Source organism: Tupaia chinensis, unplaced genomic scaffold, assembly GCF_000334495.1.
Source record: "Tupaia chinensis unplaced genomic scaffold, TupChi_1.0 Scaffold000014_1, whole genome shotgun sequence".
NCBI lineage: Eukaryota > Metazoa > Chordata > Mammalia > Scandentia > Tupaiidae > Tupaia > Tupaia belangeri.
In genome coordinates, this window is record NW_006159444.1 from 1,644,645 (window position 1) to 1,655,622 (window position 10,978).

The 10,978-nt window shown below is 42.6% G+C and overlaps 1 pseudogene; it reads left to right on the forward strand.

Annotated features, from left to right (window-relative positions):
- The first annotated feature begins 10,227 nt into the window (after positions 1-10,227).
- Positions 10,228-10,978, forward strand: part of LOC102480458 (AN1-type zinc finger protein 2A pseudogene) — a 1,790-nt pseudogene continuing 1,039 nt past the window's right edge.

Here is a 10,978-nt window from a genome sequence, read left to right on the forward strand (position 1 = left end):
GCAACAGAGCTAACCACCCTGGGGGGGGGGGGTGATTTCTCACCTTCTGTCTTTCTGTCTGTCTCTCTCTCTGTCTCTCTCTGTCTCTCTCTCTCTCTCTCTCCAGCAAAAGCACATGCCCTACAACAAAAACATCTCTCTTTTAAAAAAATGAAAAAAAAAATGGATAGAACAAAGAAAGCAGCATCCCTGAGCAAGAGAATTCTCTAATGGATGTGCTTTGACTGCATCAGACCAGGGCCCTCCTGGGTCTCCTGCTGGCAAGCACTGCAGATGCTGGATTTGCCACCTCTAGAATGTGTGAGCCAGTTCTTTAAAATAAAGTCTCTCTCTCTCTCTCTCTCTCACCCTACTGGTTTTGATTCTCTAGAGAACCCTAATATGACTGACTGACAGATAGACAGATGAATAGATAGTAAACAAAAACCAGAAGTTTTGCTCTTTCCCACTATACAAGATGGCAGGTGACAAAACTCCGAAGCAGGATACTAAGGAGAAGAAACCTGAAGCCAAGAAGACTGATGCCAGTGGCAAGGTTAAAAAGGGTGACCCCAAGGCTAAAAAGCCCAAGAAGGGGAAGCCCCATTGCAGCCAAAACCAGGTCCTAGTCCAGGGCATCCGCAGATACTCCCGGTCTGCCATGTATTCCTCAATCAAGTTCCACTGCATAGAACACACCAGAAATTTGTCATTGCCACCTCCATGAAAATTGGTATTAGCAAAGTAAAAATCCCAAAGCACCTTACCAATGCTTACTCCAAGCAAAAGAAACTGCGGAAGCCCAGACATCAGGAAGGTAAGATTTTCAACACAAAAAAGGAGAAATACGAGATTTCAGAGCAGCAGAAGATTGATCAGAAAGCTGTGTACTCACAAATTTTACCAAAAATCAAAGCTGTTCCTCAGCTCCAGGGCTACCTGCAATCCTTACAAGTGGAGTTTATCTTCATAAATTGGTGTTCTAAATTTCTTGCCAAGAACCTAATTAAATAACTGATTTTATATATATACACACACACACACACACACACACACACACACATATATCTCACTGAAGTTTTAAGAATTCGCAGTTTTCTTTGCTACATGCAATGTATTTATTGGGTCATCGAAAAACTCATGACATATTTTTCTGCTTCTATGCAAAAATGTGTCATGAGTTTTCTGACATCCCAATAGATACTTTCTATTCCATGCTGTGTCTTCCCATTCATGCATGTCTTAGTATGGATCTTGCTCGAAAAAGAAGAAAAAGTCAGAAAGCCATTGGAATCAAAAAGAAGTCTATCTGTAGGAATAAAAAAAAATGGCCTACTACACTAACTCACTACCCTTGCTTCATATTTTGAAAAAGTTTTATTCAAAAAGCTGCACACTACCCACAACACTCTGCACCCAGGTTTCTTCTCTCAGGGAACCATAGTGATTGGTTCAGACTTCATTCATTTCTCTTTAGATCTGTTCTTAAAAGGAGAGTGAGGAGGGGGAAAAAGGTTAAAATAACAGTTTCAAAACCCCTAGGACCAGGACCAGCAGATAACATAATGGTTAAGTCACTGAACTCCCATACGGCCAACCAGTTTGAGTCCTGGACCCAGCAGCTTGAAACTCACACTGGGCACACGTACATGCATGCCCAAGACCCTGAGAGGAGAATGAAGGGGAGATTTGTAGCATGACCATCCTACTGAAGGGTGCTTTCTTGCTTTCTGTCTCACTGTCTCTGTCTCTCCAGCAAGCATACATGCCCTATAGGAAAGATCTCACTAAAATAATAATAATAAAAATAAATAAATCCTTTGGACAGAGAAGCACTGAGTGCCAAAGTAAAGCTTAAACTAATTCACAATTTCCTAAAGCCAATTTTAGAGCTTCAGCAAGGTGGTTAACAAAAGGAACCAGAATGTAGACAGCTCCCTTGGATATGTCTTCAGAGCCTTCATTCTTTTTATTGAAACATTAGTTCATTCACTCTCCCTCTCGTCAATTTACTTAGCAACCTGGCAGAACTTAGGTTCTGATCTGATAGTTCAATAGTCCACTGAACCCTCCTAACTTTGCCCAGCGATTACTTCATCAGACGCGACCCAAAATTCACCACGCAGAGTTCAAGAACAGTGATGACAACGGAAAAGGACCCAGGGGTTTATGGGAAACGAGAGCTGGACAGTCACCCGGGGCCGGGAGCTGGACCACGGAAAATACTCTGCAATAAACAATTCTTCAAAAAAGAAAAGAAAAGGAAGAGGAAAAAGAAAAAGAATAAAAGAATAAAAAAAGATACAATTTGGAACAACAATCCCTCAAAAGTTTGAAAAACACTAACATTGCACCATTTAACAGATAAGAAAACAGAATCCCTGAGAGCTGAGTGTTGTCCTTAGATCCACAGTCCCACTCAGTACAGACCAACACTGAGCCTCCTGGGAAGTGGTTCTCCAGATGTGTCTCAGGTCAGCAGCAGGGCAACACCTGGGCATGTCTCAGGAGGAACCTAAGTTCTCAGGATGATGCAGTCTACAGAGTCAGAAACCGTGAGGACAGATCCAGCATTTGGGGCTTTAATGCGCTTTCTTGGGGATGCCAAGAACATCTCTGTTCTAGAGCAAAACCCACCGTGTTTTCTATTATTCTCCTCCTCTTCCTACTCCGATCCTGCATCTTGACTGCAGTAAACAGCCACCTCAAAATGCTGAACCCCGGGGACGAGCAGGTGGTGTGGTGGTTAAGTTGTTGGACACTCCCACATGGTCAACCACAGTTCAAGTTCCAGACCTGTTAGCTTGCTTTCTCTCTCCCCCCCGCCTCTCTCTGTGTCTTTCTCTGGTCAAACTAAAACTAAATAAATAAAGTTAAATAAAATAATTCTATTAAAAAAAAAAAATAAGCTCTTACAAAAAATGCTGGGGACCAGCAGTTAGCATAATAGCTGTATCGCTGAACTCCCATGTAGTCAACCGCAGTTTGAGTTCCGGACCCGGTGGCTTAAACTCATGTCAGGCACATGTGCATGTGTGCCCAAGATCCCAAGAGAATGGAGGAGAAGGGATTGCGGCATGGCCATTCCCCACCTGGGGGGTGATTTCTTGCTTTCTGTCTCTGTCTCTCTCTGTCTTTCTGGCGAGCACATGCACCCTATAGCAAAACCCTCCCCCCCCCAAAAAAAAAAAATGTTGACCCTAACTACAGAATCACCTACTGAAAAAGTAAAGACATCACAGTAAGGAATTCAAACAATGCAGTAGCGTGGTCAACGTGTCTTATTTTCAATGAGAACACCCACATCCAAAGGGATCGAATAAAAGTTTGAGCTTTCAAAGAATTCAAAAGGGCAGAACTTACTAATACTTCAAGATTGAATCTCAAAAGATATGAGTGATACTAAGAAATTTATCAGAGGTTGGCAGGTGGCATGGTAATTTGAGTGCTGGACTCCCACATGGTCAACCAAGGTTTGAGTCCCGGGTCTGGTGGCTTGCTTTATCACTTTCCCTCTCTCTGTGTCTCTCTCTTGTCAGTTAAGAATTAATAATAATAACAATAAGTAAAATTAAATATTTTTTAAACAAAGAAAGAAATGTATCAGGCCCAGCAGGTGGTATAGTGGTTAAGGTGCTGGACTTCCACTTAGTTGACTGTGGCTCCAGTCCTGGACCTAGCAGCTTGAAACTCATGGATGCATGTGTGTGTGCATGCCTGAAATCCTAGAGGAGAATGGAGAAGAAAAGACTAGTATGGCCATCCCCACTGGGGGGTGATTTCTTGTTTTCTGTCCCTTTTTTTTTCTGTCTCTTTGGCAAGTGCATGTGCCCTATAGCAAAACACTCTCAAAATAAAAAAATAAAAGAAAGAAAAGTATTATGGTGCTGTAGACTATCAGTGACCAGTAATACCTCAAAGAGCACCAAAGAAATACAATGTGAAGAGACTATTAAACTACTAAGACAGCTCCTTCCAGGAACACACAGTTTGGAGACCTAGAAATAAGTAGGAATATGACTATTTCTCACTCCCAGCCTTGGGTGATTAACATCACTATATCTTATATTTTGTGAGGTCTGAAGAATATGTCATATACACAGGCAAATTTGCTGACCTTCTGCAAAATTACACATAAGACACAACATAGTCTAGCTGTTAGTTTTACATTCAATCTCAATTTTATGTTTTTAAAAGTTTATTTCTGAGTGAGAGAAAGAAAAAAGCAGACAGAAAGACAGACAGGAACTCCAAACAGGGTCTTCAAGCCATGGTCCACCCCAGCCTCAGCCAGCCCAGATCATGGGCACGTGTGCACACTCGGTACATACACAGAGGCTCAGGGACTTTCCCAGGTGGGTTTGGTTGTATCACTACCACACTGCTGGCTGGCCCCTCAATTTCCTGCTATTTAAAACATTTCAAGAATACCAAATAAGAAATGACAATATGAAGCTAGAACATCAAACTACAATCCCTTACTAGGAGAAGCAATCTATGCAACCTGGATTTGTTTTTTTCCCCTAATAAAGTAAAATCTCTTCTAGTCCCTGTTAAGTCCTCAGCAAATGAACTTCCTCCTGAAAAGTAAATACTACTAAAGTGGAGAGGCTTGCTTTGGTGGACACATAAGGGAAACCTTTAGCTAATTTCCTGAATAATGTGTTTGGTTCACAAAGAGCATACACATCACTATGGCTGCTCCTCATTTACTTATGTCTCTAAGGTTTACTAGTATAAAGGGATACACCAGAATAATGTGGACTTGACAGACAAGGCCCTCCATGCTCTGGACAAGGGCCGCCATTAGCTCAAGCTCCTGTCTGATGCATATACCTGCAAAAGCTTGGACCAGCCAGTAGTATGGTGGCTAAGGTGCTAGATCCCACATGGCTGACTTCACAGTTCAAGTCCTGGACCCAGTAGCTTGAAAAACACACTGGGTATGTGTGCATGTGTGCCCAGGATCCCAAGAGGAGATGGAGAAGAGACTGTGGTGTCACCAGCCCCCCAGGGGACAGTCTCGCTCTCTCTCATTCCTGCACTCTATCTCCCCAGCAAGTGTACACTCCCTATAGCAAACACTTAAAAAAGAAGAAAAGTCAAGCCTACATAGTAATTCAGTAACAAAGACACAGAGTTGAGAAGGAGACTCAAGAGTATGATGTCAGGGTGATTCCTATTTGATTTCTCGGGACTTCCATTTCATTAGCTTGTAGGTGACTGACCCTACACAGCAACTGGGGGTGCATGTGGGAGCATGGCACAGGGCCCAACGAAAGGAAGTCAGCCACAGCTCACATTGCCACCTTTAGAGACATGCCACAGAGCTCTTCCATTAGCTTGGATATAACCAAAACATATTTTGAGTTCCATGTACAACTACTTTTTAACTATTTTTTTCATATTAACAAAAGCTGACCTTGAATATGTCAGTTCCTCCTTTTTAAACAATTAACAAAAACATCAGATCTGGTTTTTTAGAATTTGTTTGAGAGCATATGCTCTTGCCAGAAAGAGAGAAAGTACTCCCCATGGGGAATAGTCACACAGCAATCCCTTCTCATTTCTCCTCTGAGGATTTTGGGCATGCACACACACATGCGCACGCACACACACACACACACACACATCTGGTATGTTCTTCAAGTCACTGGATCCGGAACTCTAACTGCGCTGTTCACCATATGAGATCCAACCACTTAAACACCATGCCACTGGCTGGCCTCCCCACAGTAGTTCATAATATAAAGGCAGGACAAAGCCATGTTTCTTTCCAGATAAAACAAAGAGGTAAATTCCATTGCTTCAAAGATTCCTTTCAGCTCAAGTAATGGACTAGATGGTATTTTCACACCCTCTACTCACACTTGGCTGGGAAAAGGCCTATTTATCATTTAGTGTGTGTGTGTGTGTATTTAATTTTACTTATTATTGTTATTATTCTTCAATTCGCCATAGAGAGAAAGAGAGTGAGAAAGCAAGCTGTGGGGAGCCGCCCACATCAAAATGGCTGGCACTACCTTCACTGCTTAAAATGGCCGGTGCGACCTTGACACAGACACCAGGAACGCAGACCTCCTGGTTCAGACAGAACTGACAGGTCCTCAATTAGGTCCGCTGTAAACCCCGCCTACCTCCCTCTGCCTTGTGTATATAAGAAAGTGCTCTAGCCCTCAATAAATGAGCGAAACCTTTATACCATCAAGAGCTGTGACACTGTGTGAGCTGTGATACTTCTTTCGCTCCCGTGCTGAGATGCTGCACCAGTTCCAGACCTCCGCCCCCTCGCTCGAGTTTCCCTGCCCGATACGTTCCCGCTGGCCGGGACAGCAAGCCACCACGACTGGGACTTTCACACAGTCGGCCATGTAGAAGAGTCCAGCACCCTATCATGCCCCCCGCACGTGACATATTTGCTTTAACCAGCCAATAAGGCCCCAGTGTAGGCCATTTGCTCTATGTAAAGTTGTACATTCCTTTGGTCAGACTGTGAAGTATACAGGCTGAAATGCTGTTATTGCCTTAGCTAGTTTCAAAAGTTCATAGGTTTAGTCTTTGTTCTCATGGAAAATCTAAAATACCTCCTGACTTTTTGAAACAGTTCTCATAAGTCCTAGTTTTTTTAAGCATTACAGAGAAAAGTCTAGATTTAAAAACTGGGGGATTGGGACCAGCAGTTGGCGTAACGGCTATGTCACTGGACTCCTATGTAGTCAACCGCAGTACAAGTCCTGGACTGGGTGGCTTAAACTCATGCCAAGTACGTGTGTGTGCATGCCCAAAATCCTAAGAGGAGAATGGAGGAGAAGGGACTGCGACATGGCCATCCCCACCGGGGTATGATTTCTCACTTTCTGTTTCTGTCTCTCTCTGTCTCTCCAGTGAACACTGACGCCCCTAGAGGAAAAAACAATAAAAAAAAAAAAAAAAAAAAGAAAGAAAGAAAGAAAGAGGGAGGGAGGGAGGGAGGGAAGGAAAGGAAAGGAAACAAAAGGAAAGGAAAGGAAAGGAAAGGAAAGGAAAGGAAAGGAAAGGAGAGGAGAGGAGAGGAGAGGAGAGGAGAGGAGAGGAGAGGAAAGGAAAGGAAAAGAAAGGAAAAGAAAGGAAAAAGAAAAGGAAAAAGAAAAGGAAAAAGAAACACAAACAAAAAAGAAATTGGGTGATGTAGGACTAGCTCTGCTTGTCATTAATTTCTTGGGATGAAGAACCAAAGCAGGCAATTCTGGCTTGCCAGAAAGAACCTTATCTTCTGAAAAATGGGTTCATTAGATGTTTTCTAAAGCCTTCTAAAATGTTTGCTAATTTGTGACAAATACTAATATAGTGAAGTTTGTGATTTAGGACCACATTTTGAGCATGCACATATGGACAGAAATGTTTATTTTAGCATCAGTATTATTTACAAAGTTTTTTTAAAAGTTTGTCATATCATCTAATGCACAGAGATATATAAATGCACTTCCTTTTCTTTGTAGTTTTTCTATAAGCTGAGCTCACTTGCCAGAGAAAGAAAGTGAAAAATCACCTCCCCACCAGGGTGGCCACACTGCAATCCCTTCCCCTCCATTCTCCTCTCGGGATTTTGGGCACACACACACACACATACACACATGCCTGGCATGCATTTCAAGCCACCAGGTCCAGAACTCAAACCACACAGTCAGCCATGTGAGGTCTAGCTGCCTTCACCACCACACCACCGGCTGGCCCTATTTATGTACTTTAACATTTTTAATTATTGAAAAATTGTCAATGCACTCTATAAATATCCAAAGGTTTTCCTTTAGATAATGAGAACATTGTACGAGGTGTTATTTACTGTTGGCAAGAACAGATGGATGCGTCCATTCACTCCAAACGACCTGTTCATTCATTTGCTGACAATTCCAAGTCTTGGCTGCCAACTCCACATCCTCCCAGTTCTAGGGAATTTTCTAACTAAAGAGATTTATCAAGCCTTCAAAATTTGGCTTCAGTGACAGACAGCTTTGCAGACTATGCCACACTGCAGTGACAGTCTCCTTTCCGTACATAGCAAGATTCCAGCAATGCCAACCATCCTTCTGGGCTCTTTGTAGTTTTTCTATAAGCTGAGCTCACTTGCCAGAGAAAGAAAGTGAAAAATCACCTCCCCACCAGGGTGGCCACACTGCAATCCCTTCCCCTCCATTCTCCTCTCGGGATTTTGGGCACACACACACACACATACACACATGCCTGGCATGCATTTCAAGCCACCAGGTCCAGAACTCAAACCACACAGTCAGCCATGTGAGGTCTAGCTGCCTTCACCACCACACCACCGGCTGGCCCTATTTATGTACTTTAACATTTTTAATTATTGAAAAATTGTCAATGCACTCTATAAATATCCAAAGGTTTTCCTTTAGATAATGAGAACATTGTACGAGGTGTTATTTACTGTTGGCAAGAACAGATGGATGCGTCCATTCACTCCAAACGACCTGTTCATTCATTTGCTGACAATTCCAAGTCTTGGCTGCCAACTCCACATCCTCCCAGTTCTAGGGAATTTTCTAACTAAAGAGATTTATCAAGCCTTCAAAATTTGGCTTCAGTGACAGACAGCTTTGCAGACTATGCCACACTGCAGTGACAGTCTCCTTTCCGTACATAGCAAGATTCCAGCAATGCCAACCATCCTTCTGGGCTCAGTCTCCTCACATTCAGACTAACGGCCAGGGTGGAACTTATGACAGTCTGACTTGGTGACATCTTTAAATTTTTAAAGATAGGCAATTTTAAAATTCCAATTACATGGAAACCTGAAATAGAACTAAGCAAAGCACTGCCTGTTGGTTCCCCTAAACTTTCCTCTATGAAACTTCCCTTCGGAAACTATGTTGAAGAGATAGAAATGCTTTCTAAGTTATTACAAAATAGATGTGTCTAAGTAGGTTGAACTTTTCCTAATAATTTTCACTATCAATATGCTTATAATATATTTAACAAACCCTTCCTTTAGAGATCAAATGTTTCTCTTTAAAAATAGTCCCTGTCAAACCACAAATCATGGATCAGCCTGAAGAAGGAAAACTGTGCTGCTTTTACGTGTAGAAGATCGACAAGTCACTTACCCAACTCTGGCCAATTAGTCAGCCTGGTTAGACCTTCATGACCCTGCATGAGCCACAGCAGATAGGCAGCATACAAGGGAAAGACATAAAGAAAGAGGCCAGGGTTCAAGGTCCCCATGCCTCCTCTCCAAGTTGAGTGTCCTAAAGCCACAAGTCTTGCCTCCTTTGTATCAATTTCTCAAAATACAATCAAAGAGCCACCAGTCATACCTGGTGTGTTTGATAAAAGCAGATTCCTGAGCTCTACCCCAGACCTCTGAGAGTGAGTTCCAGGAATCCACATTTTAATGGGCTCTCAAAGGGGTCTACATACAATCTCAAGTTTGAGAACCACCACCCACCCTTGCTGGCCACCGTTGCTGATTGAGTTCTTTCACCTGTAGGGGAAGATTTGCAGAGAAATCCTGTTGATTGTCTCTAAATTCTCCTTACAATTTGCTTTATTAAGACTCAGCAGTGCCATCATTTTATCAAGCTTACTTCAGTGGAGTATGGCTACTTTGTTCTACTATTAATAGTATTCCGTTTGGCTACTTTGTTCCACATACATTCTATGTGGCTACTTTTTATATATTCTACATGGCTATTCTGTTCTACACATATTCCCTGAGGCTACCTATTCTACATACATTCCATGGCTACTTTGTTTCACTTGTATTCTAGCTGGCTAGAATACATGTGTTCCACATGGCTACTTTGTGGCTACTTTTGTTCTACTTGTATTCTACCCAGCTACCTTGTTTTGTGTGTATTCTATATCTGCCCAGCTCTTCATATTCCCACCTTCACAGCTTCCACTAAGGCACTGACCTTTGTTCAATTTCTTTCTCAGCAATTCAAGTTCAACTCTGAAATTTCCAACACTCTCCAATTCTCAGACCCTTGACATTCATATCAATTCATATTAGATCAAAGCTAATACCCTACTAATAAGGTGTAGTTACTGGGATAAATGGCTGAGAGTAGGAGGAAACGTGATGCCAGCTTCTCTCGTGGGCATGGATGTGCGTTTGAAGCCACACGGGTATCGGTGTTGCCCTTCGTTTTTGCCTCACCTTCCACACCCCCCAGGGCTGGAGAAGAACGCATCGCTCTTCGTCTTCACCACCTTCTACTGTTCGGTGGAGCAGCCTGGGCCCTCGCCAAGAGCCAGGTGAAATTTAACTGCCATCTGTGTTTCTGACACCGTTTTCATAATGGAGTTTCCTGATTTGGGGAAGCATTATTCAGAAAAAACTTGCAAGCAGCTAGATTTTCTTCCACTAAAATGTGATGCATGTAAACAAGATTTCTGTAAAGATCATTTTACATATGCTGCACATAAGTGTCCCTCTGCATTTAAGAAGGATGTTCAGGTCCCAGTAAGCCCACTTTGTAACACCCCCATCCCAATAAAAAAGGGAGAGATACCAGATGTGGTCATTGGTGAGCACATTGACAGAGATTGTAACTACCATCCTGGGAAGAATAAGTAGAAGATTTTTACATACTGATGCTCAAAAGAGGGACGCAAGAAGAAAGAGATGCTGCAGGTGGCTTGTGCCAGTGTCGTGGCAACTTCTGTATTCAGCATAGACACCCTCTGGACCACAATTGCAAATATGGGAGCCACCCCGCCAGCAAAGCTGGGTGTTCAATAATGACAGCGTCTGAATCCAGGTTGCCAGGAGCTGGGGGTGCCCTGTCTGCCAGTCGGTTGGCCCAGTGATTCAGGTGGAAAGTACAGAGATGACCTGACTGCCTGTTCATGCTGGCCTATCAGCTTATTTTTGTGCATCATTCTAAGTTTGTAGATAACTTTTATGCCCTAGGCAGACAGTTGGAAAGTTTATTAAAACTTTTCTAATAAAAGATAAAAATTATTTGGCAAAATAAACAACCAGAAAGATATTAAAAAA